Here is a 20,702-nt window from a genome sequence, read left to right as displayed (position 1 = left end):
AGGTAATCAAGGCTCTATACTTTTTTTTTTTTTTTTTTTTTTTTTTAAGATATGTGACTCTTAGTTCACATATTCCTGCTTTGGTTGACCTGTTTTTGCTTAAGGAAAAGTTAAACTGGGGGGAAAATGAACAAATTAAAGACTTTAACTTATCCCTGCTCAACTCAAGTTCTGTCCATTACATGGCCTGATGTGCTTTAGAAAACTTGCAGCTAAAATTTGGGTTTAGCCAAAGGCTTCCTAGCAACACCAAGCCAGGTAAATGACACACAGGATGTTGCTGAGGCTTTGACTCAGCCAAATGGGAGTAAATTACTCGCTCTGCTATTCATGTGTGTCTCTTCCCCCAATTTCAGTTAATTGAATGCAGGGAACAGTGTATTTTTAAAATTTATTTATTTAGTCCTTTAACACAGTTTGTTGAACATTTCTAAAATCAGCTGTCTCCCATTTCATAACTAGCTGCAAAGGAGTATTCTGTATAAGCAGGCCTATTTCTTCCCACATCATGGTTAAAAAGCAAATGAACCTATATATCCACATCTCCAAAGGGAAGGTTTTTTCCCCATGTGAAATCTGGTATCCCAGATTTTGAAGTACAGCTTCACTGAAGCTAGAGGTTTTAGGAGCATAATAAAATATTTATTCCAGGTTCAGACTTTAAAGCATAAGTTATGGTTTTTGGAGTGTCCAGGGATATTTTGTGATGGTGAGTATTCAGGGTAAATGGAGTAGAGATATCTGCTTCATGCTTTCATATCTTACAGCTTGATTCCTGCCTTCTTATGGGAAATATCTTTGAGCATTATGGGAAAATGCATACTGATGAACTTTCCAATGTATAGCCAGGCTTGTCTGCATTCTCTTCACTAACCATTTCTATTAGAGACAGCATTAGTTCCCAGATCATAAATTCAGGAGAGGAGGCGGTGTCCCTCCCTGCCTCCCTGCTCTGCAGTGGGATCTAATGGCTTCTTTGCTGCAACAATAGAGAAAGCATTTAAAGTAATGTCCCTTATGGATAATCTCCAGCACATGGAATGACTCTTTGTTAATAGCACTCAGTATATTTAGCAACAAAGGAGAGAAAAATTGTGAGCTCTTCTTTTAGAAAGATCATGGTTTAAATAAAGCCCAAAACCATATCTTTTCTTTTTTCTTGTTCTTGTTGTGTCTTGTCACTGGAGACTGTGGAAGGTAAAAATTATCATTTGCAGTTGATGAGTCCTCCCTGTCCTGTGCACAGCTTAACCTCACCCTAAAAAACACCTCTGCAGCATCACCTGCCTTCAGCAGATCTCATGAGTGCTGTAGAGAGCTGCTGTTGTTTCTGACTGGAGTTACACTTCTGATGCCTCTGTGAATAGCAAAGCAAATACATATGGAAACAGCAACGTATAGAATCCCTTCCCTGCCATGTTAAAGCAGTGGGAGCAGAGAAGGTAAAATATTTAGACTCCAGATGTCTTTATTTGCCAAAATAAAAATTCTTGCTGTAAAATATCTATAAAATGTAATTAAAATTGCCATTTATTTTTCTCACTGTTGCTAACATAGCTGGCAAAATTGAGTCACTCAGTGCTGCCAAATATAGCATTCCAGGTGTAAAACACTCTCAGATGTTCATGACATTTTGCACATAAATACTGAGTCATTGAGAATGATCTGGTACTATCCATATGCCTGATACAGAAATACTGCCATGAGTGGGAGATCAGTATACACACACAGCAGGATAATATTTGAGAATGAAAAAACTTGTGTTTCTGCATGGTTTCCATTGGAGTTAGACTCTTCATGTACTGATACTTCTCCTCTCAAGACTTTTGCAGAGGAGGGTGACCACAACGTTCCATCCCCCTACTAACTGCTCCATCTCTGAATAGCAAATTGGAGATTTCCTTGTCACAGCGTTTCCTTTTTCTATTTTTTTTAATTTTTTTTTTTTAATGTAGCCTGTGTGAGGGAGTTGCAAACCTGAACTGTTGATGACATGTCAATATACAGAAGATAACAGCCCAGTGCCTGGTACCATTCTCTTCCAGCCACCTTTTCAACCTGCCTTTTGGCTGCTGCTGCACTCTGCAGCAATACAGGCTGTGTTTTCAGGCATTATAATTTCCAGGAAAAATTGATATGTTTTTGGAAAACATATGGGAATGGTGCACCCTGCAATCATGCTTGCCCTGGAGAGAGGCAGTGCTTGCTGGAATATAAGCCATTGAGCTGAGATGAATAATTTCTGCCTGACAGAAATGAGCTTCCTCACCAGTTGCAGTAGGAAAAAACAACCTCTCTTGCCACAAGTGTGTGAGTTTGGTGTCAGGCTTGTGCTGGACAATACACTGTGGGCAGTCAGGCTGTCCTGGGCTTCAGTGAAACCCACGAGGGCCTTGGAGCAAGCTCAGCTCACTTGCACTGCCTTCTTGGCACCCCTCTGTCTTCCTTTCTCCATGGGATGGTTAAACCTTCCATGCTCTCTCCCACTCTCCTATTCCTGTCTCATTTGAACCAGTGAAAACATTCCATCTGCAGGCTTTGTCTTGCTCAATAAAGCAGTGGATGGCCAGGTACATTATACCTGTTTTAAATAGAAAAAAACTGCTTAACTTCCTGTTTCCCTCCCTGTCAAGGAAAATACACTGCATTGTGCTAGTGCAACATCCCTGACCTGCTTGCTGGACACTTTTCTTTGCTTTCTCTCTGCTTTCTTTTACCACTGGGCATTTCTTGTTACCATCTTTTGTGTTGCATTGTTTACTCTGCATCTCCACATCACTTCTCCTTCCACCAATTCCTTCTTTTTTTTACCACTTTTCACTTTCTGGTTATTCCTCTTTTTTTCTCCTGACCATGCATTTCCCTATCTCTTACCATGTGTAAGACAACTTCACTGGAGGTATTTATAGGTGCTATCAAGACTTCACTGAATTGTAGTAACGATGATAGAGTCTGTATGAAAGACCATTAAATTTGAAACAAGATTTTCTTATTTTGGATGAAACACAGGAACACCCCTATTTCCCTGTTCAGTTCTGTGTTCTCATCTGTCTAACTCAACAAAATTAAATTATTAGCAACTAGGCTTGAAATACATTTATAAAATAAGTAGAATGAGAAGGGATGGATGAGAAGAATTCACCTTTCCACACTACAGAAAAATTAAAATCTGCCCACTACTAGCAGAATTTTGCATAACATCTTAGATGCTTCTTAGCTTTTAATCTACTGTCTTCTGGGGCAACTTGTGTAAGAGCTCTACTGTCCTTCATGTCAAAAAAATTGTTGCCTGTTTTCCCTTTCCTGTTAACTGTACTCAAAACCTCTCAGATTTTCTTTCCCTCCATGGACACTGAGAACAGTGAATCAGAATTATCTGGATATCAACCTTTTAGACACTTGAAGGTGATTAACAGCCACAGACCAAATGATTTCATTCTTTCTTCATCATCCATAATTTTCAGTACCTGAATCACTCCTGCTGCTCTGGGCTCCTGCCAAATTGTCAAACTCTTTCCCACAGAGCAGTGCTGAGCACCCAGACACAGTTCTCTTGCTGGAGCCTCCACCCTGTCAGTGAGTAATTCCCCCAGGGGTCCTAGGTAAATGATGGTGTATAAGAAGTCCCCGAGTGCCATGTACCTTGTTTGCAGCAGTGTCACAGGGTTTGAGTACAGAATTCAGGCTCTGTGAAATCTGTTTTTGTGTAGATGCTCTGGCTGCTCCACAACAGTTCCCTGCAGGGACTCTCCAGGCTTGCATTAACAGCAAGTGCCCGATTTCATTCAAAGGTGAAGCTGTGAACAAAGGTGGAATTCAGCCCAGATGAAGTCTTACCTTTTTGTGCCCAAAGACAGCTGTCTGCCTGTCAGCAGGGTGTCTTAATTTAGCCACTTCAGAGGTATGGCAAGGATTGAGTGCCTAAGGAAAGCATCCAGGACTGTTGAAGGTGCCCAGGGAATATCACCTCACCTCTGGACACCAGTCCCAGCAGGCAGGATTTTCATCAGGCTCTGTTTCATATCTCTGGGTACAACTGAGCTGAACCTGGTGTCTGCTGTAGGGTGAGCTTAATCTCTTGCCAGGAGCCACAGACTGTGTTGACTATGGAGCCACAGAGTCCTGTGGAGGTGTTTCTGCTACTGTGCAAGTTAGATTTCTGAGATTACATTTAATTTAGTTGATGGAGGTGCCTTCAGGACATACTTTTACTAAAACCTGCCTCTCTTTGAGATGCCCTTGATTCCCCTGCCTGGAAAAAGCAAACTGTAGTTTACAGATCACAGGGCATCACCCAAGCACTAAAAATATGCACAAACCCATGGACAATGAGTAATTCCCCCATTTGCTCTGCTCTGTCACTATATTGGTTGGTTCTTCATAGGGCTCATCTCCATTGTCCACACATGGAGGATAAATGTGGTTTGAGCTGCCTCTGGATGTTTTTCTGTCCAGGAATATGTGCATGTTTTTCCTCTGTGCACAAGGAAATGTTCTCCTTCCAAGAAATGCATCTGTTTCAGAGTTATTTTTAATGCTGAGGCTGTATCTGTGTATCTGTGGCACCACAGACTGGGTAAACAGGTACATCTCAAGGAAGCAGCACTGGTACCTTAATCACCATTACATTAACTCAGGAATGCAATAATCTGGGAAATTAGGCTACAAATGTTAAAAGAACAAAAAAAAAAAAAAAAAAAACAAACAAAAAAAAAAACCCATAAAAATTTAAACTAAATGAAAAAGTTACAGCCTACCCTGAGGAAGTTGCTGAAAGTCATGTAGCTACATTTCAACAGGGTGAGAAGCTGGAGAAGTTGCAACTTTTAACAATGATGGTGGAGCACATTTGTGAGAAATGTCAAAGATCTGTGCTTCCCCTTACTAAGTAACATTGTCCTGTCTTTGGCTGGGTGGAAGCAATCTGTTTTTGACAAATCAATGTTGAACGTTTCTTTATCATTTTCCTTGAGGTACCTATGTATCAACTGTTTCATTATATGGTCTATTTTCTTTCCAAGCATCAAAGTTAGGCTGACTCATCTGGATTTCACCTTTCTTTCCATGACAGCACTGTTTGCTCTTCTCTTCTGTTGCTTTTCCTCCACAAGATCTTAAAGACAATCTCTTATCATGCAGTGATTCCTTTTGGTAGTTACTGATGTACCCTGCAGCACAGCTCATCAGTCCCTCCTGGCCTGCAGGCACTCCATTTACTCAAATATTATTTAACTTATGCTGACCTACTCTTCTTTCTCTGCACCATTAATTTCAATCAAATTGATAATCTGATTGAAGATGGTTTTTGGGTTTTTTCCTTTTTCCCTTTTCTCTAGTTTGGTTGAAGCAAAAAGGCACTGTACCAAATCAGAAAGACAAATCCATCACAGATGAATCAGCTCTGGTACATAGTTTGGGACTTTTACATAGCAACAGCTGGTCATGAATTACAGGGAGAAATTCTCCCCAGCCTAAATGGCTCCATTCAGCTGGAAAGTGTTACTCTTCCAAAGCTAAAAATGACATAAAAATCAAAGGGGGGATCTAAGATTTTAACAGTGCTTGAAAAGAAGGGAGGAGCTTGGGTAAGTAAGGCTAATATGAGTTAGTACAAGGGTGACAGTTTCCCTATCTTACAGAAAGTCAGGGAGACAAAGGTGTGGTGACAAAGGTGTGAGATTTCCACCTCTAAAGGATGAAAGGATGTGAATTTATGAATGTGAACTTAATACCCTTGCACTTAGCCTGACTGTGGTTGTCATACTTTGTTCTGAAAGCTTTGTACCTTAAAGGAATAAGTAAATAGTGTTTTGTGCTGAAAGCAGTTGCTTTTGTCACTGCAGATCTGTGCAGCCATAGGCAGCTAAAAGGTAATTTTACAGGGTCCAGGTACTTGATGGACCTATTTAAGCAGATAAAATGAGAACTTGTAGGATCTGAGGAAGATTTTTGGCTGGAGAAGGATACCCAGAAAAGCAATGCCATTGTTTTTTTCAGGAGCATTTTGGGGAGATGGGGAAGAAGTCAAACCCTTGACCCACTTACCATGAGATTGAAATCCAGGGACTGTCGCCCTGATTTTCAAGAGTTTTCTAAAGCCTTCTGAGTTTACATTCTTGTAGAGAACTTTCCCACACAACTTTCTGTAAACAACCTATTGTTTTGCATTCTTTCATAGAGGCGGAGAAATTTGATGTACAGGTAGTTTGTCCAGTGTCGTTGGAGAGGTGGCACGTTCACCCTCCAATCCACTGGCACCTTTTGAGAACTATAAAAGATTGGAGTCAGAGAAAATAAATTAGTCTCTTCATCATGACCAAGGCTGTGGTGTGTCGTTTTTCTTTGTGTCATCTGGTGACAAGGGACAGCCCAGCTAAGAGCTTAGACTGATAAAATTGCATATGTGTAGGGTGAGTTTTCAGGGAATGGATGTTCTTTATGCAAGAAAGACAGAAACAGTGACCTTGCATCTGTCACTCTAATCATACATTGTTATAACTGGGAATCATAGAATCACAAAAGGGTTTGGGTTGGAAGGGACCTCAAGGATGATCTAGTTCCAAAAACCCACAGTTGCCCAATTGTGTTTTGCTTCAATGTGGATCACTCTGTTAGACACCAGATTTAATTCCTGATTAAGATATTTGAAGACTGATTAATTTGTTTCATAAAGACTCAAAGGTAATACTGAGGAAAGTTGCAGTTGAGGCTGGGATATCTCTGTATCTTTGTTTATTTACACTGTGGACTTCTTGAGACTGAGACTGTCTAAGTGTAAACACAAAAAGATGGCAGTTTTGTCCTTGGAAAATAATAGAATTAAATTTTTTAAAAAATTGTAAATATTTTCATAATCAATCAATACATATCAAGTTTCAGAAGGATAATTTGCCTGGTTTTGAGCCTGATTAATTATACAAATTTGCTATCCTTGTACTATGAGTCCTTAGTGCAACAGCCTCATCTTAAATCCTACAGAGATTATAAATTCTTCAGTTCAAGGGAGACTTTGATTAGACACATATAAACCAGCAAACATTCTACCGGAGCCAAGAATTTCCTCTCCTTACTTCATTATGTAAATGATGAATTGACTAAGGATTGTACGACGGAAAATAACTCAGGGTAACAGGCTGAATTTAAAACTGATAACATGAATTTGATTATCAGCACAAACTCCTTACAAAGACACTGATCAGGATGTGTCATTGTCTCCCAGGAAAAGCGTTAAGCCACCTGTCATTTGTGTTCTTTTTGGTTAGATTAGATAATATTCTGTGTGGAACAATCAATCCTGTATTAGTCCAATGGGAATGGATGGTGATTTTTGTCTGTAATTTCAATTTCAAAGATGTATAGGATATATTTCTTTGTATATAAAGTGCAGAAGTTTGTGAAGGGAGTTTTATGCATCTCCTGAGACAGCAGAGATTTGGCTGGAATTAGAAAAGCAGAGGGCAGGGGCAGGAGGCATGCCAAAAGCTCTTTATATTCAACTACAGCTGGATCAATTGTTGGTCTACTGTTGTCCTGATGACAGAATGGAGTTGCTAAGGGATCAGACCTTGGACACTTTGTCTAAACAATGTAAAAAACAACAAGTAATGAGGAATGAATGCAGAGGCTCAGGCTGAAGGAAGCACAGGAGATGGAAAAAAAAAAGTCATCTAGACAAGAATGTAAATTGGATGAGAAAAAATAAGCAAAACCGAGTTTAAGCTAGGCTTAGACAAGGGAGAAAACAGGTGGGAAACACAATCGCATCTAGGTAAAGCTTTAGAAACATAAAACAGCCCTGCTGGAGGTGTTCAGACTGTCAGGAAGACAAAAGCTACAATAGGGATTTCTCAAGTTTTTTGAGGTGGGCACAGAGAAGCTGTGCCCTGCTTACCTGGAAGTTAATCCATCCATTCTAGTGGAGTAGAAAAATATTGATGAAGAAGGTGGATATCTGGTTTTGAGGACCAGAGTACAATTAATAACAATAAATGCACTTTTCATCTCCAGAACATGGAGAAGTTTGTTTGTGCATGTTGATGAGCAACTGTGGTTTGAGATCTGGCCAAAGATCAGATGTGAATGCATCTTGTAGATGTCCATCCAGTCCAACCCTCCACAGAAGATAAGGAAAACAGCTCCAGAAGATAACTGCCATCACAGAAGATGTGTTTGAGACCGTACTAAGAAAGAGCAAAATATCTGGATGTCAAACATGGGGCATGTTGTAAATCTCCAGTGATCCCCACAGTGTTTTAACTGCTGTTTGTACAACCATCAATAATGACTTTAGAGTGAGATTTTTTTGTGTGTCAGCTCATACAGTCCCAGCACCCTCCTTCTCTGTTGGAAATTTGGAGGAGGATGGGTGCTTGTGAGTACTCTCATTGTGAACATTGATAAAACACTCAGATGGAAAGGATGAGGGTTCAGCTTCAGTCGACTGTGCCTTGGAGGGCACCAAACAGCATTTGAACAGGTAAATAGCAGAAAACAGGAGAAAGCTGGAACAAGTGAGCATCTGCTTCTGCTTGTTAGCTGGTTTAGTTAATAAGAACATAGATGCTCTCCTTCCTCTAATTACTTAGCTCAAGTGTGATATCTTAATATTAGCATTAAGGATAATTAGCAGCAAGTAATAGTTTCAAAAGACAGTAACACGTGGCAAACAGAAGAAGGCCAAATTTTTACATCCTTTTACTTTCTCAAAACACAGAATGGGATGTGGTTCAGTGAGCCCACTGAAGGGGAAGCTGTCATCTCTAAAATGAGACATCACCACAGCAGTTAAAGCAGCACTGTAGGAGAGTGAAAGCCTGAGGACAACAGCCCATCTCCTGAGTATATCACATGTACCAGTCATCAGAGAGTCCTGCGGGCATTTTGACTGCAAAGGACAGCATTCTTTTAGAGTAGGGTGGAAGTTATCCAGAGCTATGTTTCCAAAGTGCAGTATTGGGTCAGAAGTCACAGCACAGGAGGATCAGTGACATTGTGTCACAAGGCTCTGGGCTCAGCAGGCTCTCACTCAGTCCTTGTGCAGAGGGGAACAGCAAGGTCGTGCCCCACACCAAAGGATGAGTGAAGGCATCCAGGGATTCATAAAGCTGTTGACTCTCCTACATTCTGCAGGTATCCACACAAGAATATACAAAACTAAATATTAGCACTGCCATCAAGCATGCAAGGAATGGAAGGATTTTTGGAAGGATTTCCATGGCCAAACTGCCCAGCAGCCTGCCCAGTGCCCCGGAGCTCTGAGCTGTGCTGTGAGTCACAGTGCAGCAATTGGATGCAGCCCTGAACAACCTGCTCCAGCTGACCCTGCCTGGAGCAGGGAGGTTGGCTCTGATGGTCTCTAGAGCTCCTGTGATTCTGTAATTCTGGGTATGTTCATCCAAATGTTCCAGAGAAACTTCCAAATCACAAGCTTGGTTTGATTTATTATTTACTTATTTGTTTGTGTGGTCTGATCTGTGGCATAGAAAGTCTCAATTAAGGATTTTTTTTTTTTTTTAAACCTTGACTTTCCTCCCATAAAAGCAGAAGAAAAGTACCAAGAACTTAATAGACCCAGGAAACCAAATTTAATTTTTGGAGTTCAAGAAGTCTTTGGACAGTACTCCTGGGCACATGGTGTGACTCTTGAGGATGGTCCTGTGCAGGGCTGGGATCTGGACTTGATGATCCTTGTAGGTCCCTTCCAACTCAGCTTATGTCGGAGTCCAGGACATCCCTCTGGCTGCCCTGGCTGTCTCAAGACCCTGGCAGGGAGCTCAGACCCATGGCATGAAGTCAAAAACACCTGTGGCTTTGATTTTAGCCTGTGGGAAAAGCTGCCAACTTGTATGAGGAATTACAAGCCACAAGGGCTTGAGTAGTGTAATAGTTGAATTAACAGGGTGAAAAAGTAGAATTTTGGGGCTTTTTAGAATGGGGTTCAAGGGGACAAGACGGAGGAATTTGGGTGTGTCCTGACATTCTTCTCCTTCTTCTTGTCCTCCATGTCTTGCTGTGATGGTGACACTTTTCTATTGGTTTAAGGTAGAGACACACTGTCTAACATAAATGATAGATATTGGCACATTATTGTAAACATAGTACATTTAGTTTTTAGTATAAAATATAAACATCGCCCTAGAGGGCAGAGAGAATGCCATGGCCGATTTGCTAGACAGAGCTCAGCAGGTCAGAGAAAGAATGTTATAGATAAGAGAAAATAAACAACCTTGAGAAGCTGATCCTACGCATTCCAACTCCTTCTTTGGCTGCACGGGCTGGGAGAACAAGGACTTTTACAATCTTGGGGTTACCTCAACACCACAGACCCTGAGATTCTGTGATTCTGTGAATTTATATGCAGTTAGTGAGCCAAAGTATGTGATGTTTAACCTTTCAGTTCACTGAAAGTTTCTTGGTCAAAGACTTTGGGAGCTGTTCTGTGTAACACTTCCAAATTTATGAATAGAAATGGAAGAAACTGCTGAAAAGTCAGTGTCTGCTTCATGGCAGCCTGCACCCGCACTAAGACTGGAGTACTGTAGTGAAACAGAAACAGACGGAAGTAAGAGTTAGTTAAGAGGATTATAAGGTGAAGTATTCTTTTATTAGGTTTGTAGTACAAGGAAAAGCATAATTTACAAAGGCATGTAGTGACAGGAAAGGGGGGAATGATTAAAACTGAAAGTAGGTTCATATTGGAGATAAGGAAGAAATTCTTTACTGCGAGGGTGGTGAGGCACTGGAACAGGTTGCCCAGAGAAGCTGTGGATTCCCTTTGAGGTGTTCAAGGCCAGGTTAAGTGGGCTTGGAGCAACTGGGGTAGTGGAAGGCATCCTTGCCCATGGCAGGGGGCTGGAACAGAATGATCTTTGAGGTCCCTTCCAACCCAACCCATGCCATGATTTTTTGATTCTATGATTTACTGACACACCAAAATGCACAGAATTGTATTGCAATGAGAGGCAGGTGGTTACACAGGAAGCTGAGATCAATGCTAAATGTACAAGAAAGCATGGCAGTGTAGCATAAAATTCTGGTGAACCAACCTTCTGATTAATCCATTAGGTTAGAGATGGTCTTTTATGGTGATTAAAGGCTGCAGACATAGACTTGGAAAGTGGGGAGATTATAAAATCCTCCTGCTCATCCTGGGACTGGAGCTAAGCAGCAAGAGAGCAGCCAAGGAGCAGCCACCTGACGTGAATTCAGGGATGCTTTGGTGCCACAGATGAGCTGATGGGAGATGCCAGGGCTTATCAGATGTCTGGGGCCTACAAGTGGCAACATCCCAAGAAATGTCTTCTTCTAGAGTTTCCTGTGACAGGTCTTGACATATGTAGAGCAGGAAGACTTTGCAGCCTGGTAATTCTGATTTCTGCTGATACAAGTTAAAGCATAGGCTTTACACTTTACTATCAAGGCTTAGTCAGTCCAGACTGATGGCTAGTTTGTCTTGCTGAGTGGATTTTTTTTTGTTATTTTTTAAATTTTGTTTTTTTAACAACTGGAATTGTCTAGCAGCCAGGTAATTATGGTCCATGTCTGTTTCAGATATGCTTCAGTTGACAGTGATTAAAAAGAGTTACAGTGCAAACTGAACAGCCTGTAAATTTGAAATAAAATGTGGTGTGAAAGATTACAGGCAGGGGATGATAACAGAGATCCCAAACTGTAAGCACAAATATTAAAGACCAGTCAGTGGTCACTGCAGAAATGCAGCCCTGTGTTGCTCTGGTAAAGGCTATTTTTGGAGACATCAAAAAGAGAAAAGCTGCATAATGAGCATAATTAGAAAAAAAATGTGTTAAGAAAACTTATAAAAATAAACCCCAGCAGACCCAAAACTAAGGAAGAGCAAAGTATCAGCATTAACATCACATACCTCCCAAAGGAGAAGGAATAGGAGGAGCAGGAGGAGAAGGAGGAGGATAAGGATAAGGAGAAGGAAGCCCCACCACAGATATTATACTGCCTGTGATAGACATCTCAGGGTACTGGCAACATGTCACAACACACCTCCCATTCTTCCTGAGTAAGGATGAGAAGGTCAGCCATAGGAGATAGACAGCCATTGAAAGAATGAGCACAAATATTTAAAAAAGGAGTTTGGTTTAAATTATAAAATTTTTGACTGGATTAACAATGGATTCATGTCCCTGTGAGGTATGCTCCCTCCTCTCCCATAGCAAGACTCTGCGTGGGACAGCTTAGAAGTCCATCATCAGTCTATAAAAAGTATCAGTGAGCATTCTGGTTCCTTCTTTCTAGTTCTTTCTTTTCCAGTTCCCTGGGCCTCACACTGGAGATGTGCGAGTTAAGCAGTGTTCTGAAGGGAGACTGTATGGGAGATTAAATCTGATCTGTCTGTTCTGGGCAATGGGGATATTTTGTATGAAGTCTTAGCCAGCAAAAATTCACCTGTGCAGACACTGTTGGGATTTCGGGCTACCTTCCTGTCTAATTTATTACTTACCATAAAAATGTGAACTTTAGCAAAAGAGAGTGTCCTCTGCTTTTCCTCTTCACACCTGCTTTCAAGGTTCTCAACTTCTGTCTGCAGCAACATTTCAGCAGGAGCAAAGTTTTTAAAAAAGGAGGAGAATAAGTGCCCCTTCCTTGTGCAAGCAGTTCATGAAGTCAAACCCACATAAAAAAATTGTTATTGCCTGTAAAAGAGAATTTGTGTATATATCATAATTGTTAACATAATTATTGTACATAGGAGCAAGAGGTCACCTAGACTTCTTTTGTGCAGACAGTAACAAATCTGTAATTTAACATGCAGTGTGTAACAGATGCAGCTGAAATTATTTCTTATTTTCATGAGAATAGAGAACTCTGATCGGATTTGTCACTGATGTCTGTAAAGGTGCAAAAGAAGGCAGAAAACAGAAGAGGTCTGCTCTGAAGAGCCTCTGCCTACATAAGGATATTGTTCGAGGGCAGTGAGATTTGAAGGTGTCTCTGAAAATTATGCATGGTTTTCTCTATTGTATGAAAGCAGCCCATAAGCTGATTACCCCATCTCCATTGTATTTCAGTTTTCAGTGCAATTTGTCTTTTGCTATTTCTCACATATATTTTAGAACAGGATTGTGTATAATGTTTCTTTCAGAAAACTGAAATTATTTTTTTTTTGCTTTCTAACTTGTCTCGCAAAAACCTTGGGTTTTTTTTTTCCCAAGTAATCTTTCAAAAGCTATCCCCACTTGTGCCTGAGTCAATTTCTGAATCTTTCATTTTCAAAGGCAGCTGAAAAACCAGGACAGAGCACTGGCTTGAGAGTCTGAAATGTATCTGAGCTCTTGTTGCTCTGTGTGTGTCCACACAAGCATAAGCAAGAGAGTGAGTATGTGGTTATCTCTTGAGGGAGTGTTTTACTGCTGATATTTCTGAAGGAGATCACAGGAGTCAGCAAGAATCACATAACCAAAGGATTATAGAGTGGTTTGGGTTGGAAGGAATCTTAAAGTTCATCTCATTCCAACCCTTCTGCCATGGGCAGGGACACCTTCCACTTGACCAGGTTGCTCCCGGCTTTGAGCACTTCCAGGGATGGGGCAGCCACAGCTTCTCTGGACAACCTGTGCCAGGGCCTCACCACCCTCACAGTGAGGAATTTCTTCCTAATATCTTGGGCCAGACCCAAACCAGCACATACCTAACCTAAACCTCTCCTCTTTTTAGGACCCAACCCAGCACATACCTAATCTAAACCTCTACCCCTTGTCCATCACTATCTGCCCATGTAAAAAGGTAAATCCTTCAGCAACCCTCTGCACTGACCCAGAGATGTTGACTGCTGCTTCCACAGTGCTTTTTAGACATTTTTAAGCCTGTGTTTAAAAAAAAAAAAAGAGATAGATTTAATTTACACATCCATGTTAATCTACACATTCATGGTAATCTACACAAGCTGGGGTTCCCAAAAGGTTTTGGTGAAAATGTATTGGCATATCTTAATTTTTTTTTTTTGACTCCCAATGCAGAGTCTGTTCCAAGCTTTGATTTAGTAGGATTTTAAACATTAATGCATAATGTTGAATTGCTTATTTCACCCCCCGAGCTGCTCTCATTAGAAAGAACAATTAATTAAAATAACTGCTTAGGCATTTCCATCTTTCTTTTTGCTATTGAAAACTCCTCACCTCAGCACTTCTCTGCCAAAGTGTAAGCACATATCTCTCATCTGTTCACTTCAGTGCGAGTTAGTGAACTCTGGACAAAAAACAGAAAAACACATCAGGGATGAAAAACTATGTAATTTTAAATGAAAATATAAATCAATAGCCAATTTTCACAGGGGTTGAAGAACTTGTTTTACAGACTGTTATCTGTGGAAAGGACCCTGGCAAAGTAAATAAAAAGTCCTGTAGCAAAGAACATAGTCTCTTAAACAGCTAGTTTTCGTAGCGCTGTGCCTAGCTCAAATCATAATGTTAACAGCAAAATGCAGTATTCTATTTGATTTTTATTTCTGGAAAACTCATATATCCCAGTTTTGTTGCTTTTTTAAAGTGACACTGGGACTGCTGAATCTTTACAGCCATTAAACATCACTGTCTGGAAGGATCTGTTAAAACATAGCTGGGAAGTCATTCTGGTCCTTCTGGGAGAGCAAAGCCCTGGGAGCCTTCAGGAGCACCAGCTCCTCATTGGAGGCAGGGCTGGCTCAGGATTGCATTTTCCAAGGTTATCATGTGCCATCCAGCTCAATCAGGATAAAATAATAATTAAAACAAAAATAAAAAAAAAAAAAAAACAAAAACAAACCAAAGAAAAATACTTGTGTGATAAGAAAGAAGCAGAGTCCAAAGGGTGAGAAACACACAGCCCACACCAGCCAGGGAGCTGGAAGGCTGGGCTACCCAAATGGCTGCAATTAACCTCCTGTAGGGACTGGTGTGGATCACCTCCCCTCTTGCTGCCTCCACATCCTCTCCCAGACTGCATTTTCTATTTGGGTTGTAAATGTTTGAGAGGCTGCTGTTCACTGGTATTTAGACTGTGCCCAGCATGATGGGACCCAGGAGCTTTCATGAAGTCCTGGTGGCCAACTTGACCACAGGAAGGTTGGCGGTTGCATGCACTGATCCTGCATCAGCCAACAGCTGGACATTCAGGCTCTGAAACTGTTCTTGCCCTTCTTGTTTGGGTGTGTGAACTGCCTGAAGCTGGCCTTTAGAATTTGGTATGACTGTGAATTTTTCATTCCTACATGAAAATGTCCGAGAACAAAAGTATCATTCACCCTGAATTTCCCAGACTGATATGTAGACAGAAGAAACATGTACTTAAGCAAGTTACTCTTCAGAGTCATAATTTGAGGAATATTATGGAATAAGTTCCTGTCTGTGCTGTCCCACATTGTTTGGAGTGACATGGTTTACTGTGGTTATTGCTAAAAGTCAAGGCTTATCTGCTGCTACTCAAAGATTTTTGCAGCTCCTCTGGCTTCCATATTTATGGCAGAGTATACTTCCTAACCAGTGGAGGATGAGGAAGGTGGATACCATAGCAGGAGGGATGATACATCCTCTATTTATTTGCAGGGAAGATGATGGACCTTTCAGAATAAATAGTGTATAGGGAAAACATTGGATAGTCATTTATCTTCTTGTAAAACACTTCCCTACAAAACCAATAAAGTCTCCTCAGATTAATATCATGGACTCTTCAAACCAGAAGAGAGAGGGCACTGGTCTCTCCAGTGGCATTAGTGACAACAGATATTGTCCTTGGATGTATAACTGAATTCTCTCCAGGTACAGTCCCATTGTGATCAGCAATCCAGGCCTGGCAGGGTGCACTTTGAATAGCTGGCTTCAGTTTGGAAAAAAAAATGTACCCAAGCATATTTAATTTATTAGTGTATGTTCAGCCTGATTAATTTCCAGAATGTTTCTGAAGTTCTCGTGTTTCCTTGCTGGATGTCTGTTACTGAATTTATCTATTTCTGCTGGTGTGGATAAAAGCCCAGCTCCTGCAGCTGTTCAAGACAGAAGCAAAAATAAACAGGCTCAGGAAGCACTCTAAGGCTAGACCCACTGGTTGACAGCAATTGTGAATAGGTTTGCTTGCCACAATAGCATGGTTTAGAAAAACATTGGAGACAAGACTGTTGCAAACATGACATTCATCAGTACATCTGAGGAGAGGCTGAAAATAAGCACTGACATTTCTGAGCATCTGTGAGTGGACACATGGAGGCCAAATGGGAAGCATCTGCATCTTCTCCAAATGAAGATCAGTGGAAAAATAATTTTAAAATTCTGAAGATCAGGCTTTTCTTTTTAAAAGTCACACAGGTGTGAGGCAGCACAGACCAAAGCATCTGTGTGCTGTCAGGAGATCCATGTAATTCTGATGACCTTGATACGGGACTATGTTATAGGAAAGCAAAACCTGGAGATGGCAGGACATGGGAAAAGGACAATGCAGAAGAGCTGGAAATTTGTGACAATGAAGGGCAGTTAAGCAGCACCAAATAAACACAGACAAAAAATACAGCAAACTGTGGCTGGTTTAACTTGGAAGGACCAGCCTAAACTCAGGTGTCTCTCTTGATTCAGCACTGCTATGGAGTAGCAGCAGGGATTCACAACGTGCCTTCAACTGGTGCTTTGTAAGAGCTGCTGGTGGTGAAGGATGAATAATTTAGGAAAAGGTTTTGCAGAGTGAATCACAGAGAACAGTAAATACTATACAGAATCTGATAAGTGGCGGACAGCAAGGTCTTGCAGAAGGATTTTGAAGAGATAATGTGAACAGAGGCCTTGAATTAGACACTAGACACTATGTTTGGCAATGTAACCCAAGTTTTATGCAAGTTGGATCAGCAAAAAAAGTGTCCTTAGATGAACTTAGATCATTGTAATGTGAAAACCACGCCTCTAGAGCTTAGTCTATCCACCTCCAAGTGAGACCCTGACCCAATGAACACATACAATGAATTTTAAATGCACTGTGCACCTCTGTTAACTAATTTAGCCCCTCCCTGTATTATTGTCATCTCCCAGATATTATAGGCTGGGTGATCTCATGGATTTCATTGCTCACTCACATTGCCTTGCTCCCTTTTGGCACAGAGCTAGGAGTGCTGTCAATAGAATTAGGGCTGTTAAAACTTGTTGCACTTTCAGCATGATCTTAGAAAAGTTCTTCTACTTAGAAGAGTTCTTCTATTTAGAAATGCTCATCCATGCAATGGATGTTCATAATGTATCTGAGTAAGTAAGGTTTAATAATCACCCTTCTTTCAACATTCCTCACTGTAGGCTATCAGATTTCCCTGGACTTAGGCCCCCCCATCATGCACTGAAATTAGCATATAACATAAATTACTTGAATTTCAGAACCCAAACATATCCAGAAACCCCATCACTGGCTCTGCAGAAAATCATTCTACTCAGATGTTGAAACACAAATGTGGGGGCATTATTTTAGGAATCAACACTTTAATTGCAAGGCATGCAAGATGTGAGGATTCTGGGGTCATGTTCTCCTGTAAAAAGAGAGCAAAGACTTGATAAAGAACAAGCAGGGCACAGAAGAGAAGCAAGCGGAATCAAAAGAAGTGCATGGTGGGAGAAAGATAGATGGAGGAGGGAGATTCTTTAAAGATGGGTACCAAAAGTAAGAATACTCTTCTCTTTAAAGAAATGAATAGAATATAACTCATTCAGGTGTGCTTTTTTTTGGCATTGGAATCTGTTCAGTTCCTAGGTGCCTGCAGTAATGCTGACCCTAATCTCCCACTTATCTCTCTGTAAGATTTCTAAGCCTTTCAGTCCTGAGCAAACAAGGCACCTGGTCCCTTCGTTCCCTGCTGCAGCAGGTTGAGCACCGCCGAGTAAACCCATCTCATCAGGAGGAGGAGGAGAAGAAGGAGGAGGAGGAGACACTTTTGGGAATGATAAAACAACGAGCAAAGCAAGAGCTGCCGGGGCGGCTGGTAAGTGTGGAAGTGATGAGCTTCTTATTGATTGCACAGGAGTCTTGCTTTGAGACATGGCTGGAAAATTTTACCTTTGAAAACATTACACTGAGAAAGCTGAGAAGGCAGCAGGAGCCAGTGCTGATAAGAGGGATCAATGCAGAGCAGGGGTGGAATGAGGTTATTAATAAGTAATAAGATTCAACTTGGGAGCTAATGAAATAAAAAAGACATTTTCTAGTTGGGGCATCTCACAGGCACTTGATTGCTATAGCAATAGCAATGGAGAGATTAGGAACAATGAACTGTACAGCAAAAATGGGCTGAAAATCCCTCCTCGTGGAAGCATCTGGTTAAAAGAATGGCTAAAACAGAACAGTTTTCTAGAAGAGATGTATTTCAGGATATTTAGCAGGGCCTGTGAACAGGAGCCTGTGATCTTCGGAGCATGTAAAAATTGAAAATTATGCTGGCGAAAAAAATGCCAGAGAAGTTTGCAATCTCAGTCCTTCTGATTATTATGAACAGCGTGACAATTTCACACAGCTGGAAACTGGATGTTTAGGCTCTACAGATTTCTTCATCTGCAGAGACTGTCTCCCATTATGCAATATGATCTTGCAGCCTTTGGCATCTTTCCCTGAAGGACCATTTTGTGTAGTCTTTAGAGGAACAGTCCTGTAGCTGTGAAAGGAAGGTACTTCCCCTCAACTTCATTGAATCCCAACACAGCTGAAGGAGGGTAGAGCTAGCCTGGATGTCAGGAAGATTAGATATTAGGAGAAATTCGTTACTATGAAGGTGGTGAGATGCAGGAACAGGCTCACAGGTTGTGAACTCCCCTCATCCCTGAAATGTTCAAGGCTAGGCAGGATGGGGCTCTGAGCAACCTGGTCTAGTGGAAAGTGTCTTTGCCCATGGAAGGGGATTGGAAGGAGATGATCTTTAAGGCCCTTTCCAAGACATTCTACAAATCTATGAATGTCTAGTCTTCCTATTCAGGCCTCTAGGATGGGTGCAAAACTGAGGAGAGCTCTATTAAACTCTATGTATCTTAAAGATGTATCTACGACTGTTCTGTATACTTTCTCACTACATTTCTTAGGATTTTTCTATAAGTAAAGCATGCTTTTAGCTTTTCATTATGTATTTTTCTTGAGATCTCCAGTATCTTCTGATAGACTAGAAAATTGCTACTAAAATAGACCAGCTTATCCCAACACATACATAAGTCTAAAGCCAAGCTGCTAATAATAACCACCATCAGGTTTCACTATCAGGGAAAGGATTCAGGAAAAGTTTAGGCCTGATTTGCCTAATTTCCTTAAGGAGATCTCCAAGATCAATGAATTGAACAAAGAAATTGATGGGACACAGATGAGAATATTGGTCTTATTTCTGCAATATGAAAATTCAGATAAGGAGGAAAACCCCACAAAAAGGTGATTACACACAGGGACTGTGTAAACTTGGGGTCCTACTGGGTGGTTTTCCAAATGAGGAAAGCATTTCAGGTGCTTACTGAAGTAATGGGGAAAGAGCTGGCTTCTGTCATGCCTGAGGTACAATGCTGAGAGGGAATCTGTGTGTGGCAGAGGGCATAGGGCATGTTCTCTGCCTGAACTACACAAACCTTCCACAGCTTGTGAGCATAAAGAAGCTCTTCAGGACTGTGCTGTGAGATGGAACCTGCACATCTGAATTCTTGGGTAATCCAAACTAGTTTGGTAGTGGTGCTGCTATCACAACATAGCCGATGACAATGGTGTTCTGGGGATGTTTTCTCACAAACTGACAGAAGTAAGACCATTAGACAAGAACAGCTTCCCCCATGATCCACACACTTTTCAGTCAGCATCTTTTTTTTGATGAGATGATGGTTTGATGTCAGCCTTAAGAGCACAGATATTTATTTAGTCTGCTTGCAATATGGGAACCATATCAAGAGATGTTAAGTCTACTTATGCTCCTGAGTCTGAGCATTTGGAGATTAAGAGCTGATATCTGCTAATTCCTTTTATTTATTTTTTTTTTAATCTGTCGTGATGTAGTGGACCAAATGTCCTGCAAGGCACCAAGAGGGCTTGATTTTTAATTATTTAAAACAAGGAAGATATGTGGCTTAAGCCCAACATTGGTCTGGTTTAGACAAGAGGAACTAAAATCCCTGCATTTAGTATGCAGTTTACACACACCTCCACTACACAAGGTTCATTGCTCTAAAATGGCTGAAGATCACCTTGAATGATGTTGAAAACCTTCCCTGATTCCCTTGAATACCTTCACCCTTGATTCAACAGCTGCTGGGAAGGAGATGCTTAAAAACAACCCTGACCAGGGACTTAACCGAGGGTAATAAGATACACATTGTACTAACTATTTAATTAAGGCAGCAACACTCATATGGTCTAGCTGCTAAATGAGAAGTCTAGACAGGGTAGTGGGCTGGGCAGGATGGGAAATGAGTAATAATTCAGACCTGAAGTTTAAGGATGGAAATTACCAAGGTAATTAATGACAGCAGCCATGGGAAAATGCCTCCCTGTGACTATGGTATGCAGTTTCACAGGTGAGGAGCTCAGCCAGGGCATACAGTGCAGGGCCATGAAGGAGACAGAGAACAGGAGGAGGACTCTCTGTTACTTGGTCAGAAGATAATGTCAGGAAACCGATATTGTTTCAGTGAGGCCTCGTTTTCCCAGGAATGACATCCCTTCCTGACTCACTCTGGGCTTTTCCATGCCTCTATTCTACCAGAAACACAATT

Source organism: Vidua chalybeata, chromosome 1 (genome assembly GCF_026979565.1).
Source record: "Vidua chalybeata isolate OUT-0048 chromosome 1, bVidCha1 merged haplotype, whole genome shotgun sequence".
In the NCBI taxonomy this organism is placed as follows: Eukaryota; Metazoa; Chordata; class Aves; order Passeriformes; family Viduidae; genus Vidua; species Vidua chalybeata.
This window is presented reverse-complemented; position numbering follows the sequence as displayed.